We start from the raw sequence: 24,199 nt of genomic DNA on the forward strand, positions 1-24,199 counted from the left end.
TGTTACTTTTTCTCCACATTCCCATATCAAGTCACAGAGGCCTGGGACACATGGCTGGTGAAGAAGGAGGACAAGAGGACACAGGAATTCTCACCGATTTCTTTTATTAAATTCATCAGTAGCTACAAAGTGTCTTTGTTTCTGCTTTAACTGTTCCTGCAGTATTAACAGGTCATTATGGGGCCCTTGAATTGGCTTCAAGGTCTAGACTGAGTTCTCATCTGGGCTGTTGCTGTGCTTGGAGGCTGCTGCCCTTGAGACCAGATGAACTCACTCCTGCCACCCTGCCTGGCAGTTCATTCCATCCGTGTCACAGCTCTGTCTGCAGCACTGACAGCTCCAGCTCCCCAGTCAGGTCCCTGGCTGAGGACATGGCCTCACATCTGGGCTGAGTCACCCCAGCTGTGGCACCAGCCCAGCTCTGACCTGCACAAGAAACCTGGTACCAAGTGTCCAAGAGCCCATGTGTGCAAAGGCTTTGAATCCGAGCACAGACATGACATGGCCAGAGACTGATGAATGTCTCTCTAGACCTAGGAGTGTAAAACCAGAACAAAATGCCTGAATTCCTTTAACTGAAGATATTCCTTCCCTAGCCTGGAGTGATTAGATGCTTTGCTGTAACATTCCTGGTGTCCTTGCTAATGATGGGAAAAGATGATTCTCATACCGATTCATTTTTTAGAATGAAAAATACAATGCTGGAAAGAAGTGTCTCTGAACAGGAGAGAGAATCAACATCACTGATTACTTCAGCTTCAAAGTTGTGCCCCTGGAGCCTGAGGGACACCTGGAGGAGCCCAGAGGGGACAGAGAAAGGGACATCACGGGCTGCTCCTGTGCTGCTGAGCTGGGCTGGGCTCCTGGGACACAGGGAGCTCATGGCAGCGGCAGCGCTGCAGAGAGACAGCTCTGCCCAGGAGCAGCTCCTCTGCACACGCAGCAGGGCTGAGGGCTCTGCCTGCAGCACCGAGAGCACAGGAGCCAGGCACAGAGAGGGAAACGCAGTCTGGGCTGGGAGGATGCTGAGAGGTCACTGGAAATGAAATCCTCTCCGATATGAAGCCGGTGGCTGCAGGGCATTGCATCTGCAAATCATGGTAGGATCTCAGAAAGCTTTCATATTGCAGAGCCTGCGAGAGATGTAAGTACAGCTCTCAGAGGTTCTCTGATCAGAGGGGAGGATGTGCTGCAGAGCAGGGATTGCCTTCTGCACTGTCAGAGTGACAAGACGTGAATGCTGCATTCTCCCCAGGGTGGCTGTGGGGTGTAAATGTCAATGTGCAGGCAGGGGTGCCCAGGGCTGTCCTGCAGAGCAGGCTCCCTGCACCCCAGGGCTGTGCTGGGCAGAGACTCTGCCGCCTGCCAGGGTCAGCGCTCAGCCTGCCCGGGAGATTCCAGCAACACTGAGGGGAGAAGCTGTGGTGGAAGGATCAAACCCTATTGGGCAGGAAAGGTCCTTCTGCTGTGGAGAGGGTGCTGTGTGGGTCAGGGCTTCTCACACATCCACACATCCAGATCACACCCAGGATTTTTCCAAGGGGATGCCTCAACAAGAAGATCAATGCAAGGATTAGCAGACAGATAAGGAGCTTTGCTGAGTCTGTCTTTTTAGTTTCCTCTTCCAAGGGGTGGGGGGTGCAGGAAAGAATAAAATGAAAATGAGCCCTCATGCTGAAACAAGTCACTGAGACTCCTGAACTGCAACCCTGAGTGATCAGCACATCTGCCAGAAGGCTCATGACATCCCTTCCCTACCCCTCTGCCTGTGCACAGCAGGGTCCCCTTTGGTGGACCCATCAGCCTTAGTCTGACCTGTCCTGTTTTCCAGCCTGCAGACAGGAAGATGCTCCCAGGCAGTGCCTGTGAACAGGCAGGATCTGTAGGGCCAGGGGGTGGGATGGTCTGTGAGCACTGAAAGGGAACAGACATGGACAGGGAAACACCTCCCAGGGGAGAATCTCCAGGCAGCAGGGAAATGATCAGAAATGAGAGGAAACCAAACCCGGAATTGTTATGGGAGGGAGAAGAGAGAAAAGTCCCTGTGACCCTTGCAGGTCAGATCCCTCCTGTGAGCAGCCCCCTGGCCTTTTCTCCCACCCAGCAAAGCCTCTGCCCTCAGGGCCGGGGGCTCCAAGGCATGAAGCAGCTCCTGTGCAGCCAGAGCTGCAGTTCCTCTGCAGAGCACAGGGGCTGAGAGCAGCTGCCCGGCACTGTTGGTGTCTGGGAGGTGGCTGCACAGCTGGGGAAGGGGGACGCTGTCTGAGTGCCCGGCTGCCTCTGCCCTGGCCTCTCTCACCCCCACCCTCACCGCATTTTCCTTCTTGCTCCCCTGCTCTGGGTCACTGCTCTTGGGATCTTGTTCTTGCTGTCAGGCTCTCTGGGGATGGCAGTTTCAGCTGCAGAGTCACAGCCTGATCTTGGGGGTCCTTTCCTGCAGGTGTGTCCATGGGCACACGTGTCCCAGCTTTGCTCTCACCTGTGGGCTGTGGGCAATGCAGTCTGTGGGGCTGGGGACTGAGCTGAGTCTCCCTCAATCAAATGCCATCATCTGTCTTTACTATCGCCTTGAGGTTTCCTTCCAAGCTGTGAAATTCCCTCCAGGATGCAAACTTGTCTTACAGCATCTTTGTTTTATCTGAAAGCCCTATAGAGGAGCAAAGAGATGCTGTGCAGAGAAAATAAAGGGTTTTTGAAAGGAGTCGTGGGTGTCATTGGCCAAATATGGGGTGCTCAGCCCTTAGGAAAGGTGATACATGTCCTGGGTCCATCTGACAAAGCTGAACCCCAGTTCGGTCCCCTGCCCCCCATTCCCATGCCCCCTGCTGCAGAGCAGGGCTGACTCCTCGGCAGCCAGTGGACACAGGCCCTGCTCCTCACGGTACCTCCAGCCAGCACCACCCAGGGCTCAGACACCGAGCTGGAGGAAGGTCTGGAAAAGGACAAGGGGGTGGAGCAGGGGAGAGTGTGTGAGAAATGGCTTTGATTTTGCTCAGAGAAATCTCCCCTATCTAGTCACTGTCTCATCTTCTTTGGTCAGTGCTCTGTGTCCAGAGGCTGCAGATGTCCAACAGCAGCTCCATCACCCAGTTCCTCCTCCTGCCGTTCACAGACACACGGGAGCTGCAGCTCTTGCACTTCTGGCTCTTCCTGGGCATCTACCTGGCTGCCCTCCTGGGCAACGGCCTCATCATCACCACCATAGCCTGGGACCAGCACCTGCACACCCCCATGTACTTCTTCCTCCTCCACCTCGCCCTCCTTGACCTGGGCTCCACCTCCACCACTCTCCCCAAGTCTATGGCCAATTCTCTGTGGGACAGCAGGACCATCTCTTACATAGGATGTGCTGCACAGGTCTTCCATGTATCTTTCTTCTTTGGTGCAGAGTATTCTCTTCTCACCATCATGTCGTACGACCGCTACATTGCCATCTGCAAACTCCTGCACTACGGGTCCCTCCTGGGCAGCAGAGCTTGTGTCCACATGGCAGCAGCTGCCTGGGCCACTGGGTTTCTCAATGCTCTGCTGCACACGGCCAATACATTTTCACTGCCCCTGTGCAAGGGCAATGCCCTGGGCCAGTTCTTCTGTGAAATCCCCCAGATCCTCAAGCTCTCCTGCTCACACTCCTACCTCAGGGAACTTGGGGTTATCATGTTTAGTGCATCTTTTTTTTGAGGGATGTTTTGTGTTCATTGTGGTGTCCTATGTGCAGATCTTGAGGGCCTTGCTGAGGATCCCCTCTGAGCAGGGACGGCACAAAGTCTTTTCCACCTGCCTCCCTTACCTGGCTGTGGTCTTCCTGTTCCTCAGCACTGGCATGTTTGCCTATCTGAAGCCCCCCTCCATCTCCTCCCCATCCCTGGAGCTGTTAGTGTCTGTTCTGTACTCGGTGGTGCCTCCAGCAGTGAACCCCCTCATCTACAGCATGAGGAACCAGGAGCTGAAAGTGGCGCTGAAGAAGCTGGTTCAGTCATTTTTCTTTCAGCAGCAATGAGTTACTCATGTCTCTTCAGAAGTGACTTCCAGTTCATCTCAGAAATCTCCTGTGCATTGAGCATTTCATCTGTGATAACCATGTTTGTCAAGGAATTTCTTCACCCATGACACTTCTCCAGAGCAGTGACTCAGAGGGCTGTCTACCTGTTTCTGGGGCCCTGGTACAGCTGGTGTCCTGTGTCACATCTCTGTAATACAGGTGTGGACCCATTTTGACATCACTGTATTTCTGAAATTGGGGCCATCTTTTTGAAACACCCCACAAAAGGGGATTTCCTCAGTCTCAGTATTTGGGGCTTGGGCTCTTCTTCCAAGGCTGTGGTCAGCCTGAATAAATTTCCCTCACAAGGCCATGCTGCTGTGCTTGTGTTTTTCATGGCTCAGGGGAGGACATGGGGCACCATGTTACGTCATGGTGCTGGTCTGAGTGTCCATCTGTGGGTGCCCAGTGTTCCTGGAGATGGTGAAGGACCTTCCGTGATCTGCCTTGGACTGTCTCGCTGTGGTTTCCAGGCACCACAGCCTGCTCCCTGTGCTCTGTGCTTCAACAGGGGAATGAATGACCCACAGAACCCTGTTTCTGCATTTCCCAGCTCAGGGCAGGCTGCTCTGTCACTGCGGTAGCAGGAGCAGCATGAAGAGCTCCTGGCCAGGAGTCGTGTGCTGGTGAGAGGGGCTGGCACAGGAGGAAACCAGAGCAGAGGACAAAGTGAGGCTGGCCTTGCTTCCATCATGCCATGGCTGGCCCCAGCACTTAGGCTGATAGGCTCATCCCCTTCTCTGTCCCACTCCATCTATCTATCCACCCATCTGTTCATCCATCCATCCCAGTACTCCATCTGGGAGAGCTGCCCCATCACGTTTCTCATCCCAAAGAGATCATATAATAATTTAAGTTGGGAGAGACTCTAAAGATCATTGAGTCCAATTATTAACCTAACTCTGGCACTAAACCATGTCCCTAAGAACCTCATCTATATGTCTTTTAAACACCTCCAGGGATGGTCACTCAACCACTCCTTGGGCAGCCTGTTCCAATGCCTCACAAACTCTTCCATGAAGAAACTTTTCCTAATATATGAACTGAATATTCCCAGGTGCAACTTGAGGCCTTTTCCTCTCCTTTTATCACTTGCTACATTGGAGAACAGACCAACACCTTCCATGTTCCAACCTCCTTTCAGGTAGCTGTAGACAGCTATAAGGTCTCCCCACAGCCTTCTTCTCTCCAGGTTAAACAGCCCCACTTACCTCCACTGCTCCCCGTCTGACTTGTTCTCCAGACCCCTCACCAGCTTAGTTGCCCTTCTCTGAACTCACTCCAGCACCCCAAGGTCTTTCTTGTAGTGAGGGGCCCAAAACTGAACACAGGATTTGAGGTGCTGCCTCACCAGTGCCAAGAACAGAGGGATGATCACTTGCCTGGTCCTGCTGGCCACACTGTTCCTAATGCATGCTGGGATGCTGGTGGCCTTCTTGGCCACCCGGGCACACGCTGGCTCATGTTCAGTCACTGTCCATCAACACCCCCAGGGCCTTTTCCATTGGGCAGATTTCCAGCCGCTCTTCCCTGAGCCCGTAGTGCTGCCTGGGGTTGTTGTGACCCAAGTGCAGGACCCAGCACTGGGCAGGAAATTGAACAAGTCCAAGAGTTGGATTGTTCACCTGGGAGAGAGTAACACTGAGTGCAAGTGTAGATTGGGAGAGAGCGGCTGGAGAGCAGCCCTGCAGAAAGGGATCTGGCGTGATGGTTGGCCACAGGGTCAACAGGAGGCAACACTGTCCCCCAGCAGTCAAGACAGTGACCCCCATCCTGGGGTGCATCAAACACAGCATGGCCATGTGGTCAAAAGAGGTGACTATGCTGCTGTATTCAGCATTAGTGCGGCCTCATCTTGAGAGCTGTGTGCAGTTCCTGGCCCCACATATTTTTACAACAAGGACGTAAAGGTCCTTGAATGCATCTAGACAATCCCCAAGCCCATTGGAGGCCCTTAGGAAGAGTTCCTCTCTCCAAATATCCAGCCCAGCTTGTTGCTGCATGAACAACCAGGAGAAACTGCCCCTGGACCCTCATTCCAGACCCCATCTCCTCCACCCCACACAGGCAGTGCTCTCCCCCTTGGCACTGAGGTGGTTCCAGGGACCCAAGAGACACCTGTAGGAGGAGATGTTGGGTGGGGATATGGTGTCCTTCAGTGCTCCTCATGGTACCTCCTGCTGGGCTTTGTGCCACTGGTCACAACCCTCTGAGCCTGGATGTTCAGCAAGTTCTCAGTGGTGCTGAGCAGGAACATGCCCACGAGCACATTGGGCTGCACTGGGAGGAGCGTGGCCACCCAGACAAGGGCAGTTATTGCCCATCGTGACTCAGCACTGGTGTGGTCACATCTGGAGCCGTGTGTCCCAGTGTGAGGTTCCCCATTCTGGAGGAACAGGAGGAGCTGTCGTGTGGCCAGAGAAAGTCTGGGTCATGTGTGGAGTAGTAGTAGTAGTGTGTACTACTGGTGTACTACACCCAGTGTGTAGCCTGGTTAAGTGGAGCGTGAGGAAACATGCTGTTTCTACTGAAATTGAGTTGATTTTCTTCATGGATTTTGAACCACTGTCCTTCACAGCCAGTACAGTCTTTTGTTTAGATTTACTATGAGAATAATGAGGTTACGTTGTTTCTTCCCTGGGATAGAGTTCATTTTGTCTTTTAGCAGCTTTACAGTGTTTGCCATTTGCTATGAAAGGAATCTCAGAACTCACTGGTATCTTGGCTGTTGTCAGGGAAACCAAGGACTTCTTTGGCCATCCAGCTGTGGATGCAGATTGGCAGGAGGGGACACAGACAGGACAGCACCTGGATTGACATGCAGGCTCATCAATGAAATAATCCCTATGATTAGCGCCATGCTCAGTCTAAAGCTGGAGCCGGCTTTTGGGCTGGTTACATCCGTTACTTTGGGTTTTCCAGCTGGTTTGGTCAGTTCCATTCAGAAGTTTCATCCTGTCAGGAGTTCGATGTCAGTTCGGCCTTTTGCCGTTCTGCCATTTTGCCGTTGGCCTTTGGGCCTTTCTGCCTATTGCCCTTTTGCTCTCTCTTGCTGGGATGGGCTTTTCAGGACCAAGGTGCTCCCTTCTGCAGGACTGGCTGCTCCATGTGACTGGAGTTACATGAGGGATTGCACTGAGAGTATTTTCTTAATTTAATTTATCTATTTCTATTTAATTTACCTGGACTATTGTCAGTGAAACCAAGGACTTCTCTGGAGTGCAGCTGCAGGTGCAAATTGGTAGGAGGGGACACAGACAAGACAACACATTGATTGACATCCAGGTCAATCAACAAGCTATTCTCTACCATTAGTGTCATCCTCACTATAAAGCTGGAGGTGTATTTTCCTGCCCGTTAGTTTTGGTTTTCCGGCTACACTGGTTAGCTCTGTTTGGAAGTTCCATTCTATTGGGAGTTCATTGTTAGTTCAGTTTTACGATGTTTTCCAGTTTTTCAGTTGGCCCTTGGGCCTCTCTGCCTTTTGCACTTGTACTTTCTCTTGCCTGGATCAGCTGTTCAGGACCAGGGTGCTCTCTTCTTTTGGGCTGCCTGTTCAGCACAACTGGAGTTCTATGGGGGATTGCACTGAGTGTCATATACTTTACTTTGTGTATTTTAGTATAAGTATAATATTACTAGTAGCGTATTATTTTCATTGTCTTATTATTTTTTTTTTCTAAATCCACAAGTTTCTCTCTTCCTATTCAGTTGTCTCCCTTATCCCACTTGGGGACTGGGAGCAGGATGTGAGCAGCTCTCATGGTCTTAGTTGGTGGGTGTGGTAAAACCATGACAAGAAAGGGCAGTAGTAGCTTCAGAAATCTTGAAAATCACTTTCCAAGATGATGGGAGCAGAGAAACAGCATGAGGAAGGAAACCATCAGAAACTGCAGCTCTGGAGGTCCAGAGTGGAGCTCAGGATAAACAAATGTCATTCTGAGCGCAGTGCTGTGGTCATTCAGAGAGACTCAGGATCAGCCATGACTTTGTGTTTCCAGGAACAGCTGGTGAGGATGGAGAGACAGCAGCACAGGTGGGGACACACTGGGCTGAGAACAAGGTGGGGAAGCGCATGGGGTGTCTGCAGCCTGTAGGGAAACAGCCACAGGCCTGGGACAGTGCAGGATGGACCATGGTGGACATGGCCAAGGGCGCTGGCAAGGCTGGATGTCCCTGCAAGAGCCAAGGTCTTTGTCCCCTTGGCTATGGCTGATGTCCCTGCCAGCGAGGCCTAAGAGGAGACACATGGTTGTCATGGCCATGGCACCCCATTGCCTCCTTGCACCCCCAGGGAGTGTCACAGCATTGTCCTGCACTGGGCATCGCACTCCCCACAGCCCCAGGAAGAGCCCTGAGCCACACGTGAGGGACAGGATCTCCCTTCCAGGGGCAGGGGCTCAAGGCTTGGCCATTGTCCTTCATCAGACAAACCAAGGGCTTTCTCAGCATCAGAGCTGCTGCACTTTGCCTGTGCCTGATGCAATCACTGCCTCCAATTATCTGCTCTAACGAGTCCCTGGGAGGCTTTGTCAGTAACAGCCCTCAGTGGGGCCCATTAATGCTTCAAGGTACTTTGGAGTTTGTTCTGGCTTGGACTTCTTGAGCAGATTCTTCAGTCTGTGCTTGGTATCTGACGTTCATGGACTCAGCACCAAATACACCATGGGGCTCATTAAAACACAGAAAGCCCTAATGAGTGATGTTACTTTCTGTAATTTCCTTCACATCTTCCAGACTTGTAGAACTAACTGGAGAGGTTTCAATGGGACACTTGCTGATGAAGATTTCAAAGAAGATTACATAAGATGGGGTTTTTTCTTTCAATGGTATTTTCTCTCATTTTTTCAGTGTATGGAAGAAGTGACAGCAGCATTCTACACTGGACATTGATCCTGAGGATCTCCTGAAGACATCTGGACAGGCAGGAGAACAGTCCCTGAGGCTGGACACTGTATGGACAACCTGGCTCCTCACCCCCACCCCCAGTCTGCCGGTTCCCTCATTGGCCACCAGAGATTGCATCACTTTTCCTCCATCAGACTTCTCCACTGAGCTCTGCAGGAGATGCTGCAGCTCCTGTGCACCAGCTCCACCTGCTCTCCTGTGCAAACACTGCACAGTTCAATCAACAGCAAAACACTTTCCTCAGCTGTGTGTGTAAGTGGATCTGGTGAGGTCCAGCATCCACAAGGGACACCCACACAAGAACTGCTTTGAACAGAGAGACAGGAGAGGATAGAAATAAACACAATGAACATGTTGACTGCCATGTCGATTAGAGCTCTGAAGAACAGGGTAAGTTTGTAACTCCCTGAAGCTCAAAGCAGAAACCAGACAGTTGAGAGGCCACTGAATGACCAAAGAGCAAGTGGAGGAGAAACCTGAGAGCACTGGGAAGGGCAAACATCCAGACAGGGCTGGAAAGTTGTCCTTGGACAGGGATATTTAATCAGGAGAGGTGGGGACTCCTGAATGACGAGGGAGATGAAATCATAAAGTCTTGGTAATAGAAGTACAGGGGAAGACCAGTATTTCTTCTCCTACCCTTAATACATCTTTCATCAGCTGTCTCACCGTGAACAGCAAGGGCCATTTTAGGGGCCCAGTGTACCTGAGGTGCTGTCCTGGTGTTGGCATCTATCACACAGGGCATGGCGAGACCAGAGCACCGTGCAGTGCAGGTGGAGCCTGGGCAGGGGTTCCCGGGGCATCTACACTGGCACCAGGTGTTTGTGTCCCTGCAGCTGAAGACATTTGTGTCCTGAATCCATCCCCAGCTCTGGAGAATTCTTTCCTTTGCAAAGAAAAGAGACTCCTCATGCAAAGACTTTAAAATAGCTGAATAAATAGATAAGTAAATAAGAAAGCAAATAAATAAATAAATAAATTAGTAAATCAGTAAATAAATAAGTAAAAAAGTAAATAAGAATATAAGTAAGTAAATAAGTAAATAAACAAGTAAATAAACAAGTAAATAAAGAGACAAATACATAAGTAAATACATAAATACTTAAATACATACATGAATAAGAAGAAAGAAAGAAAGAAAGAAAGAAAGAAAGAAAAAGAAGGAAAGTTTACACCTTCCTTTGCTTTGGATCTTTGACTTCAGTTCTTATTTTAATTTTCATTGACATCAACTGACATCTGATGGGCCTGCAGGCATGAAGCCAAGATCATGTTGTGTCTTGCACTGTGCCCCATGCCCTCTGAACCTGCCCTGCCCAGGACTCCTCACACATTGCCCAGAGAGAGTCACACTGAGGTGTTGGCTGGTTCACTGACTGGGATGTTCATTAAGATGGTCACCTGCTGAAAATGTGCTCCACGACATAATGAAGAGGCAGAATAAAGCCATAGGACAGTGTTGGTCCCAGTACTCATCACTGAGGGATTCCACTAGAAACTGGCTGAACACAGGACTTTGTACCACTAATGATGTTCGGGTTTGGTCATGCTGCCAACTCCCCACCCATCACAACATCCACATCTACATCCCAGATCTCACCAATCTGCTCTAAGGCACCACAGCAGACCATGTCTGGGGCCTTGCAAAACTCCATGTACTCAACATGACTTTCTTTCCCCTGCCCATTTGGGTTCAACAATTCCTTCCTTGTCCTTCAAATGCCTGGAGATCCCTGCAGGAGAATGTGGCCCGTCACCCTCCTGGGGACAGACGTAGGCTGAGCAGCCTGTCGTTCTCCCAGTTCTCCTTCCTGCCATTCCTGAAGATGGGTTTGACGTCTGCCTTTCTGAGGGACCTCTGAACCTCTCTGATCACTCTGGCACTTCTGAGACCACAATCCAGAATTTCCCACAGGGAAAGAGGGACAGGTGTAGGACTGTGTAGAACAGCATGTGATGGGGATGGCAAAGGTGATGGAGTGAACAGGGACATTTGCAATGAGTTGTCCAAGGGAGCTGAGATGAATCTCACTGTGCCACTGGGGTTTGTCTTTGGAGTCACACACAGAAGTATCAGGGTTCTGTCAGGTGTCCACATCTGAGCTGGCCCTGTGGACTCTTAAAACACCTTGAAATATTCAGGGACAGACAATTTCCCTTATACACAGAGACAAAGAGCCAGTGTCTGTCTGGCCTCATGTTCCTATTCCCAAAGGTTGGGAGGCACCTCAGCCCGGTGGTGTGTTGCCATGTTTTACATTTATCTTTGATGTCCCTCATCATCATTAGGAGTGGACATTGGTTCAAGGAAGCACATTCCAGTGCTGCTTTCTGCTGGTTTCCTATGGGAAAACCAACATGATGAGACCTCAATGAACTGTCTGTCTCACAGGCCTTAATGGAACCCCAAGGAATAGCTGATGGTGCTTGTTCTCATTCATGTTCATCTTACCTCACATACATGATGTACACGCTCACATCCCATCTGTACAATGTAAACATGAACCTCTGACCTACTCATACAGTGTAATTCCATGGAGGGACAAAGACCTCTGAGCTGGGGTGAGAGGCCAGTGCTGGAAATGGTGGTTGTGAGGGGCCAGTCCATGGTGATTGACCTGGGGCTCCTTCCACGGGGTGTCCAGTGCACAGGGGCACAGCCCAGCCCTGCTCTGCTGGTCCTGCAGGTCTCTGGCAGGAGCCTGGCTGTGAGAGGACACTGCTGTGTGACAGCCCTGCACACGCACATTGTTCAGCTGTACTCTGGTGTTTAAATCTGTGGCCATTTTCTTGGGCATGTTCTTGACAGAAATTTTAAGAAGTCCGAAGTCTTCTGACACTGTCCTAAGAAGATCGCTGTTCTTTATGGAATTACTTTTACAAAGACCATCTCTGTCACAGCAGTGCCCATTGCCTGTCCCTGCCTGCGCCCACAGCACTGACACACAGCAGGACGGTGACCAAGCTGCCAGAGCACTCAGGCCTTGCACCAACACCAGGGATGAGAAGGAGAGTGTGGAGTGGAACCAGAACAGCTCGGGAAGAACAAGCGCTGCTGCTCCCTGGCAGGGCTGTCACGATGGACTCTTTTACCCTTCACCCATCACAGGAAGTGTCCCTGCAGCTCCAAAAGGCCTTCCAGGAAGGATCTAGTGAAAATCAAGTCACTACAGGAGCCTTTACTTTGTATAAATACACACAGATCATGGCTCCTCATTTACACAACCAGGGGTTAAAAAAGAAAAGCAGACAGTGTTTTAGAAAGGGGAAGACAACATTATCAGAATAAAAAAATGCCAACAACAACAGCAAATACAGATGACAAGCTGGACTTGTAGCAAGTTACATTTAAACTTCTATGTAGAAGCAGATGAGCAGTTTATTGCCTCAGAAAACACTCAGTTAAGAGTTTCCACAGGGCATCCTTGAGCTCCTGGTTCCTCATGCTGTAGATGAGGGGGTTCAATGCTGGAGGCACCACCGAGTAAAGAACTGACACCACCAGGTCTAGGGATGGAGAAGAGCTGGAAGGGGGCTTCAGGTGGGCAAACATGACAGTGCTGAGGAACAGAGAGACCACGGCCAGGTGAGGGAGGCAGGTGGAAAAGGCTTTGTGGCGTCCCTGCTCAGAGGGGATCCTCAGCACGGCCCTCAAGATCTGCACATAGGACACCACAATGAACACAAAACACACAAATGATAAACAGACAGTGACTACAATAAGCCCTAGTTCCCTGAGGTAGGAGTGTGAGCAGGAGAGCTTGAGGATCTGGGGGATTTCACAGAAGAACTGGCCCAGGGCATTGCCCTTGCACAGGGGCAGTGAAAATGTATTGGCCGTGTGCAGCAGAGCATTGAGAAACCCAGTGGCCCAGGCAGCTGCTGCCATGTGGACACAAGCTCTGCTGCCCAGGAGGGTCCCGTAGTGCAGGGGTTTGCAGATGGCAATGTAGCGGTCGTAGGACATGATGGTGAGGAGCCAATACTCGGTTGAAATGGAAAAGAGAAACAAAAATAGCTGCACAACACATCCTATGTAAGAGATGGCCCTGGTGTCCCAGAGGGAATTGGCCATGGACTTGGGGACAATGGTGGAAATGGAGCCCAGGTCGAGGAGGGCGAGGTTGAGCAGGAAGAAGTACATGGGGGTGTGCAGGTGCTGGTCCCAGGCTATGGTGGTGATGATGAGGCCGTTGCCCAGGAGGGCAGCCAGGTAGATGCCCAGGAAGAGCCAGAAGTACAAGAGCTGCAGCTCCCGTGTGTCTGTGAATGGCAGGAGGAGGAACTGGGTGATGGAGCTGCTGTTGGACATTGGCTGCCTGTGGGCATGTGGACCTGTGCAATGAGGAAAACGCAGTGACAAGTTAGAGAATAAACAGGCTGTTTCTCATGCAATACAACTTCACTGATGGAGGGATGTTTCAGCTCATTCTCTCTTTCTACTAACTGAGAAAAACTGTTCATCACTGTTTAAAAAGCAGCTTGGGCATCTGGTTTCCATGAACAGACCTTTGAGGTAAGATTCACTGAACTCGTTTCAGAACAAAAACTGACCCACATCTCCACCCCAACCCCAGAGAGCAAGAGCACCAGGGACAGGTGGAGAAACAGGGAAGGACACTGCAGTGCTACCAGAAAATAAAGCAAGGACAGAAAGGCAGACGGGCATGCTGTGAAACCTTCTCCTTACCCGTCTGTGCTGCTGGTACTCACATAATGAAACTGTAGAGCAAGTACTTTTAGCACCTTTTTTGTGTACCACGTTCTAGGAACTCTTCACCTGGTGGTCCAGCTGCTGAGGTGGAGACTCGTGACCTGGACCCCATGGCTTTGGGGCAGAGGGTCTGCTGGGGAGGAGAGGAGACCAGGGGTTGCACTGGGAAATGTGTCTGCACTGGAAAGGATGTGAGAGACGTTCCTAAATCCCATCCCCACCATTTAACTCGTCCTGCCCATGTCTGTCCTGCCTGCAGCTGTGTGTCTGTCCCTGGTTTGCTCCCTGTCAGTGTCACAGACCCCGTCCCACCCGCTGTGTGCTCAGCTCTGTCCTGCTCACACCTCCTGGCACTGCCCAGGGGCAGCTCTGTGTGTGCAGGGGCTCAGGAGCAGCTCAGACACGTCCTAATGAGAACTGGGCTCTGAGCGTCTTCTCCAAAGAGAGAAATAAATCCCCATCTCCCACTGCACACCCAGACGAGCAAGAGTGGAAAACTGAAAGCACAGACTCCTTCCCTTGTGGCTGTTGCTGAATCAATGCTGTTGTTCAGAAGGACCCTGTGCCATGTTTGTGGGGGGATCTGGAGCTCTGAGCAGCCCTGACCCACACAGCCCCCTTCAACCCCACAAGCTCCCTGCCTGCCCTGCCGGGGGTCGCTCCTTCCCCCCACAGCTGCTGCCATGGGATCTCCCGGGCAGGCTGAGCGCTGACCCTGGCAGGCGGCAGAGTCCCTGCCCGGCACAGCCCTGGGGTGCAGGGACCCTGCTCTGCAGGACAGCCCTGGGCACCCCTGGGTGCTCACCCGGCTTCACAGCTGTTCAACATGGCCTGACAAGAGCCCCGTCCTTACAGATGCCACAAGCTGTGCCTGCGCCAGTTTCAGGAGATGTCTCCAGGAGCTGCAGCTGCACTGCCCTGCACCAGAGACCTACCATGGCAAGGGCTGCAAAGGTTTCTCCTCCAGTGAGCTCTCAGTCATCCTCCAGTCCTGACCACCTTTAATCTCTCTCTGCCTTGCTCGTCTGCTGAGATCCCCAGGCAGAGCCCTCAGCCCTGCTGCATGTGCAGAGGAGCTGCTCCTGGGCAGAGCTGTCTCTCTGCAGCGCTGCCGCTGCCATGAGCTCCCTGTGTCCCAGGAGCCCAGCCCAGCTCAGCAGCACAGGAGCAGCACAAGGCGCTTTAATGACCCCTCTGGTGAGTTTGGTGCTGAGCCCATGGACCTCAGACCCTGAGGGGAAGTTGAAGAAACTTCTCAAGAAGTCAAAGTCACATTCAAACTCCAAAGTTTCTTGTAATATTAATGGGTCCCACTGAGGGAACCTACTGAGAAACAATATCCCGGTTTGGTTAGAGAAGAAAACTGGAGGTCAAGAAAAGCACAGTAAAGGTGGCTCTGATGCTGAGGAAACCTGGTTGTGTTTCTTTAACCAAAAGCCAAGCCCTGACCGCCAGCCCTGCGAAGGCAGATCCTGTCCCTCCCACCTTGCCCGGGCCATTCCTGGGACAGTGTGATGTGGGGCTGTGCAAGGCCAAGGGCAGGACTATGGTCCCACCCCTCCCAGGTTCCTGGCTGGGGACAAGGAGGCCGTGAGGCCCCTGTGCTGCAAGGACAAGGTGTCTCCTCACAGCCATCAGAGGTGCAGACAACAGCCACAGCCAAGGGGAGAAGGAGCTCATGTCTGGTGGGGCTTTCAGCCTCTTTCCATCCCGTGATCATCTCCACGACAGCCTGTCCTGTGCTGTGGCATCCCCTGCACCTCTGTTCCTGCAGGCTGGAGACATCCCCCCTGCTGCCCCACCTTGCTCTTGTCTGAGCATCTTCCTTCCTTTGCTGAGATCTCTCCATCCTCCTCAGCTGCTCCTTGAAGCACAAAGCCTTGGGCTGATGCAGACTCCCTCTGCTGACCTGCTCCACCACAGCACTGCCCTTCCATCACATTCCTTTCTGCTCATGGCCAGCCTGGACCTCCCCAGCTGCACTTGGGGCCATTATTTCTTTCTCATGCTCTTTCCCACTATGCAGAAACCTTCACCGCCTCTGAAACCGCCCTTCAAGCACTCTCAGGCTACTCCTGCACTGCTGCAGCCTCCCCAGCACGGCTGGGCTGAAGCAGCCCAGGTCCCTCAGCACCCCACACCATGTGCACAAGGTGCTGAACCTGCCTTGGCACAGCCCTGCACTCTCCAGTCCCTCCCTGCTTCTCCAAACTGGGAAGCCACACACTGGCACACACCCGTGTGTGTGGGTCACACCAGTGCTGAACCGAATGGGATGAGAACTGCAGGTGTCTGGGTCCCCACGCTCCTCCTCACGCAGCCCCGTGTGCAGCTGCCTTGTTCATGGTGAGCGTGCACCACGGGCTGCTGTGGGGACCTTGTAGTGCCCAGGCCCTTCTCCTCAGGGTCACTGCTCAGCATGCCAGGTCCTGCTCTGTCCTGACGGATTGGTTTATTGTGCCACCCTGACACATAACTGGCCACTTCCCCTTATCAACCTTCAGATCTTTCAGATGGGTGAATTCCAGATTTCCTCAAAGCTGTGTCTCTTCCTGGACAGAAGAGGTGCTTCCAGCATCAGTGAGTGGCTCAGATTGGGCAAGGAGTGGGTTTATCTTGGAGCAGCTGAAATCGTCTCTGTCTGACATATAATCAAACTCCTGCTGTCTTCTCAGAGAGGTGACAACTGTAGCACACCCACACTCACCCCCAGTTCCAAGTCTTTGCCATGTAAACCCTGGTACAGGGTGACAACATGTTCGGTGTTACAAAATAATTGATCATGAAGAAATGGAAAAGATCTTCTGTCAGCAGCCTGAGGAATTCTGCAGTCAATGAGCAGGTTCCTATGGGAAACTGTAATTACCCTGGCATTCATTGACCAGTGAAAGCTGTAGGTGCCGATATTCTAGAAGATCTTGGGACAACTTCTTAACGTGGCTGCCTGGTGGGCCAACAAGGGTGCTGCTCACCTGAATCTGTAACTGGGAAACAAGGAAGAGCTGTTGAGGGATGTGATCATCGGTGTTCACCTTGGCTGTTGTGACCAGGACACAGTGGGGTCCCAGGCACAGAGGGGAGGGAGGAAGGCCAGCAGCAGAGCACAGGCTGGTGGAGTCCAGAGGAGAAGACTTTGACATACTAGGGAATGGTGGCCTATTTGGTGACATAGAGGTTGCTCTGAAGGGTGAAGGAGCTCAGGAAAACTGATCAGCCTTACAGGACAGCCTGCTCCAAGCACAAGAATGATCTCTTCAAATACTGGTGAAAAGAACCATTTATCTCATGAGACTGTTTACCTGAACTGCTGGAGCTCTAGGGCAAAAGGCAGCACACAGGAGGTGGGAGCAGGGGAAGCTGCAAAGGAGGAATTTAGAAACCTTGGCAATGGATGTGGGGATGATGACAAAGCTCCCCTGGACTTGATACCTGTACGGGAAGGGCAGCAAGATGAGCTGACAGAGCTTCACTTGCAGTAAGAGAATAGACAGGGTGAACGTGGGTCTGCTGCTCAACTTCTTAAGAGTAGAATCAGAGAGCACTGATGTTCTTCATGGCTTCTTTGCCTCCATCTTCACCAGCAAGGTCTCCTGGGACTTGGTTCCTGAAGGCAGGAGTCTGGAGAACACCCAGCAGTGGATGGGGCTCAAGTCAGGGGTGACCTGAGCAAATTCAGACACCGTTACAGAACAGGAGATGGGTCACTTGACCAGCTCCTGAACACAAGTATCGCTGTGCTGTGGCACCTGAGATTGCCAGGAACACCCACCTCTTGGTCCAGAGGAGTGTGACTCCTCTTGAGGTGTCCTGGCCTGTCTCCTCACTCACATGGTGATTTAGTTACACACTTTTCTGACATATTCAGTCTTTATCAGGAGATGCAACACATCAATATGAACTGGACGTTGCTGATGCCACCTGTTCTGGAAAGGGAGGGAAGGGCAAGCAGGGACGGAATTTAAAGAAATTTGGATTTATTGCCATATATTATGGAAATGCTCTCTGTTTGGTATTCCTGAAATCTCTCTAATCATCCACACCAGCCTTGAAACCTTTAGGAAAATGATGCACAGAGCCTTGGCTTGTAAGAGCATTTTCTATGCTAGTGAGCCCTCTGGTGCCATGATCATGAACTGCAGATACTGAAACAATGAACAAACCTCTAATGAAGCAAAAGGCAGAATCAATCCCCAGGTTTCTGAGGGTGTTTGGGACCCCATGAAGGGCCATCACTGACACAGCTGTGAAGGAAACAACCAGAGCAGGTCCCTGTCCCTGGGGGCTGGTGAAGGAGAGACTTGGAGACACTGGTTCCAGGTGGTGAGGGCCATGTGGAGGTGGCTCTGATGCCATGTCAGCCCTTGATGCTTTTTCATCACCAGAATGGCTGAGCCCTGACCCCTGGGACCTGATAGATCTTTCTCCAATGTTTTTCAAGGCTTTTCCTGTGGTCAGTGTGAGGGTTTTGTGTTTTGGCGGTGGTGTTTATGTCAAGTGCTCTTGCTTTAACTGCAAGGCTCTGGATTCCTGTGGAGCTGGAAATGCCTGTGAGCTCCTCACAACTCATCCAGTTTCTTTCATACACCTGGCAAAGGTCTACCAGTCACCTCAGTGTCCCAGTCCCAAACTTGCTCGAATCCCCTATTTGTATCCATACCCATCACTGCAGGAGGTTCATGGATCCACCAGGCTCATGGATGATTCCTGAGGACCATCCAAGTGTGGGCAGTATGAGAGAAGAGCAGAGCAGGGTCAGCTCATGGGCCATGACTGAGCACAGTCACCCCAGCAGCAGCCGTTCCCCATCTCCCAGGCACAGCCATGCCCACAGCATGCAAATGGCACTGCCATACATGATTAGCCCAAGAGAGGCCTTTCTTCCTTCCGTATTCCCAGGAAAATCTTCCTCCTGTTCCTCCTCCACCTGCAGACATCAACTGCTTTCCATTGCTGGGCTCAGACATGGCTGGAAGGGTTCACTGAAGCCATCGGCCATCTCATTGCTTCTCCCTGACATGCCCTGACCCTCTCCCACACCTACAATGGCCAATCACAGCTGCTCAGGTTTCCCGCTCTTCAGAAGAGGCCTCGAGCTTCTTGGCTCTTCCTGGTGCTTATTATGAACTTCCTCGCTCTCTCCAGAGTTCATGGTTACATTTCTTGTCCATAACAGCCCTTTATGACCATGTTTCACTAAATGGTTGTGTTTGTATGATCATTTGTGCAGAAAGGGCAGTCACAGGACAGCACCCAATATGTCAAAACTGATGCCCAGTGAAATGCCGTAAAGCCCCAATGAGTCCCCCTGTGTCTGTGTCTCTCCTGGAAGGAGTCTGTCCCGAGAAGGGGATCCAGCTCCTGCCACTCTCTGCAGAGGCACATGAGCAGTGTCCATCACCTGGGGACACAAAGGGTGACGTTTGCCAGACCACCCGTCATCTGAACCACTTAGATGTGTGCTTGTGGATGGGGTATGGAGCCTTATAGTGCAAATGCCTATTTAATTGTCATTGCCAGAGGGGCTACCACTGATGCAGAGTACTATTTTATAGATATTTAAATATAAGCATATAAAACTGACATTCCTAGACAAATTACACAAACACTTGAAGGATTATTCGTGCCTTTTAACATGATTATCCTCAGAAGGCCACCAGCTTTGCATCTCAGGAAATGGGATCCAGAGTCCAAGGGCAGGATGGTTTGGGCTCTGTGCTGGGATCTGGAAACTGAAACGTGCTCCCATCTCCCAGCCCCCTGCCCTCCTCAGTGAGGGTGTGAGACATTCTGCCAGCCAGGGCTGAACTCACAGCCATGACCAGTATCTTATGTCCAACTGCAGCCAATGGTGTCCTGCCAGCTCAGGATTGGAGCTTCCATTGCGGGAGGTGTTTAAAAGACGTGGAGATGTGGCACTTTGGGATATGGTTTAGTGGTGGTCTTGGCAATGTTTGTTTTACAGTTGAACTGCATGTTCTTAAGGGTCTTTTCCAGCCTCAATGAATCTATGATTCTCTGATTTGGGTTGAAACCATTTCAATCCCATCACCTCCAGCTTCCCTCAGAGGCGGCTGTTGTGTGGCACAACTGTCCTGGCTCTCCAGGCAGGTTGGGCACTGGGTTGGTGTCTGCATTGGCAGTTTTCCCCTTCCTGGGGTAAAAGGCTGTTGAGCAGAGACAGTTGTAGAGATTTGGGTCACAGGGTTTTGCAGCAATCCTGTCAAACTCTGAGCAGGATGAGCTTTGGAGCCCAGGAAAAATGGAGATGCTCTGAAGGATGTTTGTGAACAGTGATGCTGTCACTAGTAACAGTAACAGGGAACTCCTCATTCTCACTGATGATCATGATAAACTAAAGCTCTTAAATTTCATTCCTTACAGTCATTATTGCTTTTCAAAACGTCTACTACACCTCAGTAGTTTTGTCTTGAAAGAATTTCTTAGAACAATGATTTTCTCTCACTTCTTTTTTGTTTTAATCATTTAAAGAGTACACCTCTTGGACAGAATTACCCCCAAATTGTTCTTCTTTCATTATTTTTCTACCTTTTAATTATTTGTTATGTGGTGTGAGTTGGAGGTTGCATAGGAGAATAGTTTCTTTTTGAGACAAAGGTGGCCAAGGAACAGATCCCAGGTCAGTGCAAAGGCCCAAAGGAAGCCAGAATCTTTATGTGTGTGCACTGACACACACTGTCACCTGCATTTCCAGTCTCTGCAGTCCCAACCGTGCCGCAGAGTCTGGAGTTCTGAGCTCCCTCATCTGCCCTGTGTGACACGTGTAACATGGAACTACCCCAGTCCAATGGCTGGTTTTGATTCTCTTCACAGCCTGAAGCACCACATGGGTCAGGAGACAAGCCAGGATACCCAACCAGGACTCACATGCTCTGCTCTTACAGTTCAGGTGTTCCCAGCAATCTCAGCAGACATGTCACGCTGATATCTGGGTGCAAGGAGCTGGTCAAGTGTCTCATCTCCATTTCTGCAATGATGGCTTTGCTGCCTGGCTGCTGCGCAGACTCTGTACATGGATGCTGACACCTCTTGAACAACCTGCTCTGAAAGGGTTAGCAAGATGGGCTGTTCATTCTGGAAGGATATAAGGACAGTGAAAAACACCCTGGGTGTGGACATATGAGAAGGGATGCACAAGATGTGGTCAGGGCCGGTTGGGGGCCCTTGTAAAGCAGCTCTGGACCCTCTGTGAATTTTTCCTGTGGTCAGGGAGAATCTAAGAGCTTTCTCTAAACTGAAAACATGAAGGGGATGAAAGGACAGCGTCATTCAGGCTCAAAGGGAGCTCAGGAGGTGTGTTGACCAACCTCCTGCTCACAGCAGAGTCAGACCAGATTGCTCAGGGCTTTATCCAAACACATCTTGGGCACTTTCTGGGATAGAGTGAGTGCGCACTCCTGGGAAACAGCTTCCAGTGCTGGACTGTCCTCAGGACTGGAAAGTTTCTCCTTTTACCTACTGTCCTTCTAAGCCCAACCATCCAGCTTGCTTTATAGCCATTTACTTGAACATCAAAGCAGACCATAATATCCTCCCTTGGACACATGAATATTTCAGGGGATGATGATGGATGCCTTGCTGACTTGCAAGTAAAATACCATAACTATTGTCCCCACATGCAGAAACCCTGTCGTTTCCTCATAGAAAGCAAAGAGGATGGACAGGCACAATCCACCTTGCATAAACCTCTTTACATGTTTAGAGTGGGTTTTGATCTGGACTGTTGCTGCTGTCCTTGAGACCAGATGAACTCACTCCTGCCACCCTGCCTGGCAGTTCATTCCATCCGTGTCACAGCTCTGTCTGCAGCACTGACAGCTCCAGCTCCCCAGTCAGGTCCCTGGATGAGGACATGGCCTCACATCTGGGCTGAGCCACCCCAGCTGTGGCACCAGCCCAGCTCTGACCTGCACAAGAAACCTGGTACCAAGTGTCCAAGAGCCCATGTGTGCAAAGGCTTTGAATCAGAGCACAGACATGACATGGCCAAAAATTGATGAATGTCTCTCTAGACCTAGGAGTGTAAAACCAGAGCAAAATGCCTAAATACCTTTAACTGAAAATATTCCTTCCCTAGTTTTCAGAAATTAGATACTCTTCTGTAATATTCCTGGTGTCCTGTCTAATGGAAGAAAAATAAAAGATTATTTTCAAACCAATTCATTTTTTAATATGAAAAATACAATGCTGGAAAGAAATGTCTCTTCAGAGGAGAGAGAATCAACATCACTGATTACTTCAACTTCAAAGCTGTGCCACTGGGGCCCCAGGAACACCTGGAGGAGCCCAGAGGGGACAGAGCAAGGGACATCATGGGCTGCTCCTGTGCTGCTGAGCTGGGCTGGGCTCCTGGGACACAGGGAGCTCATGACAGCGGCAGCGCTGCAGAGAGACAGCTCTGCCCAGGAGCAGCTCCTCTGCACACGCAGCAGGGCTGAGGGCTCTGCCTGCAGCACCGAGAGCACAGGAGCCAGGCACAGAGAGGGAAACGCAGTTTGGGCTGGGAGGATGCTGAGAGGTCACTGGAAATGAAATCCTCTCCGATATGAAGCCGGTGGCTGCAGGGCATTGCATCTGCAAATCATGGTAGGATCTCAGAAAGCTTTCATATTGCAGAGCCTGCGAGAGATGTAAGTACAGCTCTCAGAGGTTCTCTGATCAGAGGGGAGGATGTGCTGCAGAGCAGGGATTGCCTTCTGCACTGTCAGAGTGACAAGACGTGAATGCTGCATTCTCCCCAGGGTGGCTGTGGGGTGTAAATGTCAATGTGCAGGCAGGGGTGCCCAGGGCTGTCCTGCAGAGCAGGATCCCTGCACCCCAGGGCTGTGCCGGGCAGGGACTCTGCCGCCTGCCAGGGTCAGCGCTCAGCCTGCCCGGGAGATTCCAGCAACACTGATGGGAGAAGCTGTGGGGGGAAGGAGCGACCCCCGGCAGGGCAGGGTCCTTCTGCGGCTGGGTTCTCTGTGGGTCGGGGCTGCTCACAGCTCCAGCTCATTCCAGAATATTGACAAGAGGAGGTTTCAAGGAGAAGAAGATAAAGAGTACTACAAAGATAAGGAACCTCCATGAGTCTGTGTTTTCAGTCTTCTACTCTGGGGAATGGGTGGTGAGTAAGGCTGTTCTTAATTTTAAACAAATACTTGAGACACATGAACTGCAGTAGGTCTTCAAGAGAATCCTGGCATGCCTTGCCTCTCCTCTGCCTATGCAGAACCAGCATCATCTTTGCTGGACACCTTACACTTAGTCTGACCTGTCCTATTTTCCAGCCTGCAGACAGGAAGATGCTCCCAGGCAGTGCCCTGTGAACAGGCAGGATCTGTAGGGTCAGGGGGAGGGCACAGAGGGTGGGATGGTCTGTGAGCACTGACAGGGAACAGACATGGACAGGGAAACATCTCCCAGGGGAGAATCTCCAGGCAGCAGGGAAATGATCAGAAATGAGAGGAAACAGAACCCGGAATGGTTATGGGAGGGAGAAGAGAGAAAAGTCCCTGTGACCCCTTGCAGGTCAGATCCCTCCTGTGAGCAGCCCCCTGGCCTCCTGTCCCACCCAGCAAAGCCTCTGCCCTCAGGGCCGGGGGCTCCAAGGCATGAAGCAGCTCCTGTGCAGCCAGAGCTGCAGTTCCTCTGCAGAGCACAGGGGCTGAGAGCAGCTGCCCGGCACTGTTGGTGTCTGGGAGGTGGCTGCACAGCTGGGGAAGGGGGACGCTGTCTGAGTGCCCGGCTGCCTCTGCCCTGGCCTCTCTCACCCCCACCCTCACCGCATTTTCCTTCTTGCTCCCCTGCTCTGGGTCACTGCTGTTGAGATCTTGTTCTTGCTGTCAGGCTCTCTGGGGATGGCAGTTTCAGCTGCAGAGTCACAGGCTGATCTGGTGGGTCCTTTCCTGCAGGTGTGTCCGTGGGCACACGTGTCCCAGCTTTGCTCTGACCTGTGGGCTGTGGGCAATGCAGTCTGTGGGGCGGGGGAATGAGCCGTGTGTGTCCTGGGCTAAACGTTGGGTGCTGAGACCTTAGGAAAGGGTGAGACCTGTCATGATCTGAGGTGGGTCCCTCTGCTCTCAGCAGTGCCTGGTGGCTTTTCAGGGTAACATGGGAGTGTGATCAGCGCCCATCTCAGAAAGGTGCCAGCCCAGGGCAGCTGGAGCAGGACAGAGGGACAGAGCAGCTGCCCTCACTCTGCACTGACCCACAGGCATCCTCTGGTCTCGCAGGACTCGCTCTGTTCTCCCTGAGTGCAGCAGAAATGCTGAGGGTTTCTGACACCCAACAACACTCTGCAGTGAATATGGGGGTTATGTAAAAAGCCTGGAACTCCTAAACTGCCTTCACCATCTCTGTTCCCTATCACTGGGAAAGCAAGTGCTGACAGCCCTTCTGTGTTAGCAGAAACAGGACAGTCCCCACCATTCCCTGGCCCCACTTCTGCAGAGCTGGGCTGACTTATCGACCGCCCATGGGCAGATGCCCTGCACTTGGTTGCACATTTTCCAGCCCCAAGCAGGGCTGCAGCC

At 51.6% G+C, this 24,199-nt stretch overlaps 1 protein-coding gene and 1 pseudogene across 2 annotated transcripts in view; both read right to left on the reverse strand.

Moving 5' to 3' along the window:
- LOC308050573 (olfactory receptor 14A16-like) overlaps positions 1–24,199 on the reverse strand; it is a gene marked incomplete at its 5' end in the record, with an annotated part of 276,539 nt that overhangs the window by 204,676 nt on the left and 47,664 nt on the right. The window lies entirely within an intron of this gene.
- LOC308050709 (olfactory receptor 14A16-like) lies at positions 12,310–13,265 on the reverse strand (annotated as a pseudogene). Its single transcript has one exon. The product of its transcript is annotated as an olfactory receptor 14A16-like (transcript).

The sequence above is a fragment of the Nesoenas mayeri genome (assembly GCF_963082525.1).
Source record: "Nesoenas mayeri genome assembly, chromosome: 29".
Taxonomy (NCBI): domain Eukaryota; kingdom Metazoa; phylum Chordata; class Aves; order Columbiformes; family Columbidae; genus Nesoenas; species Nesoenas mayeri.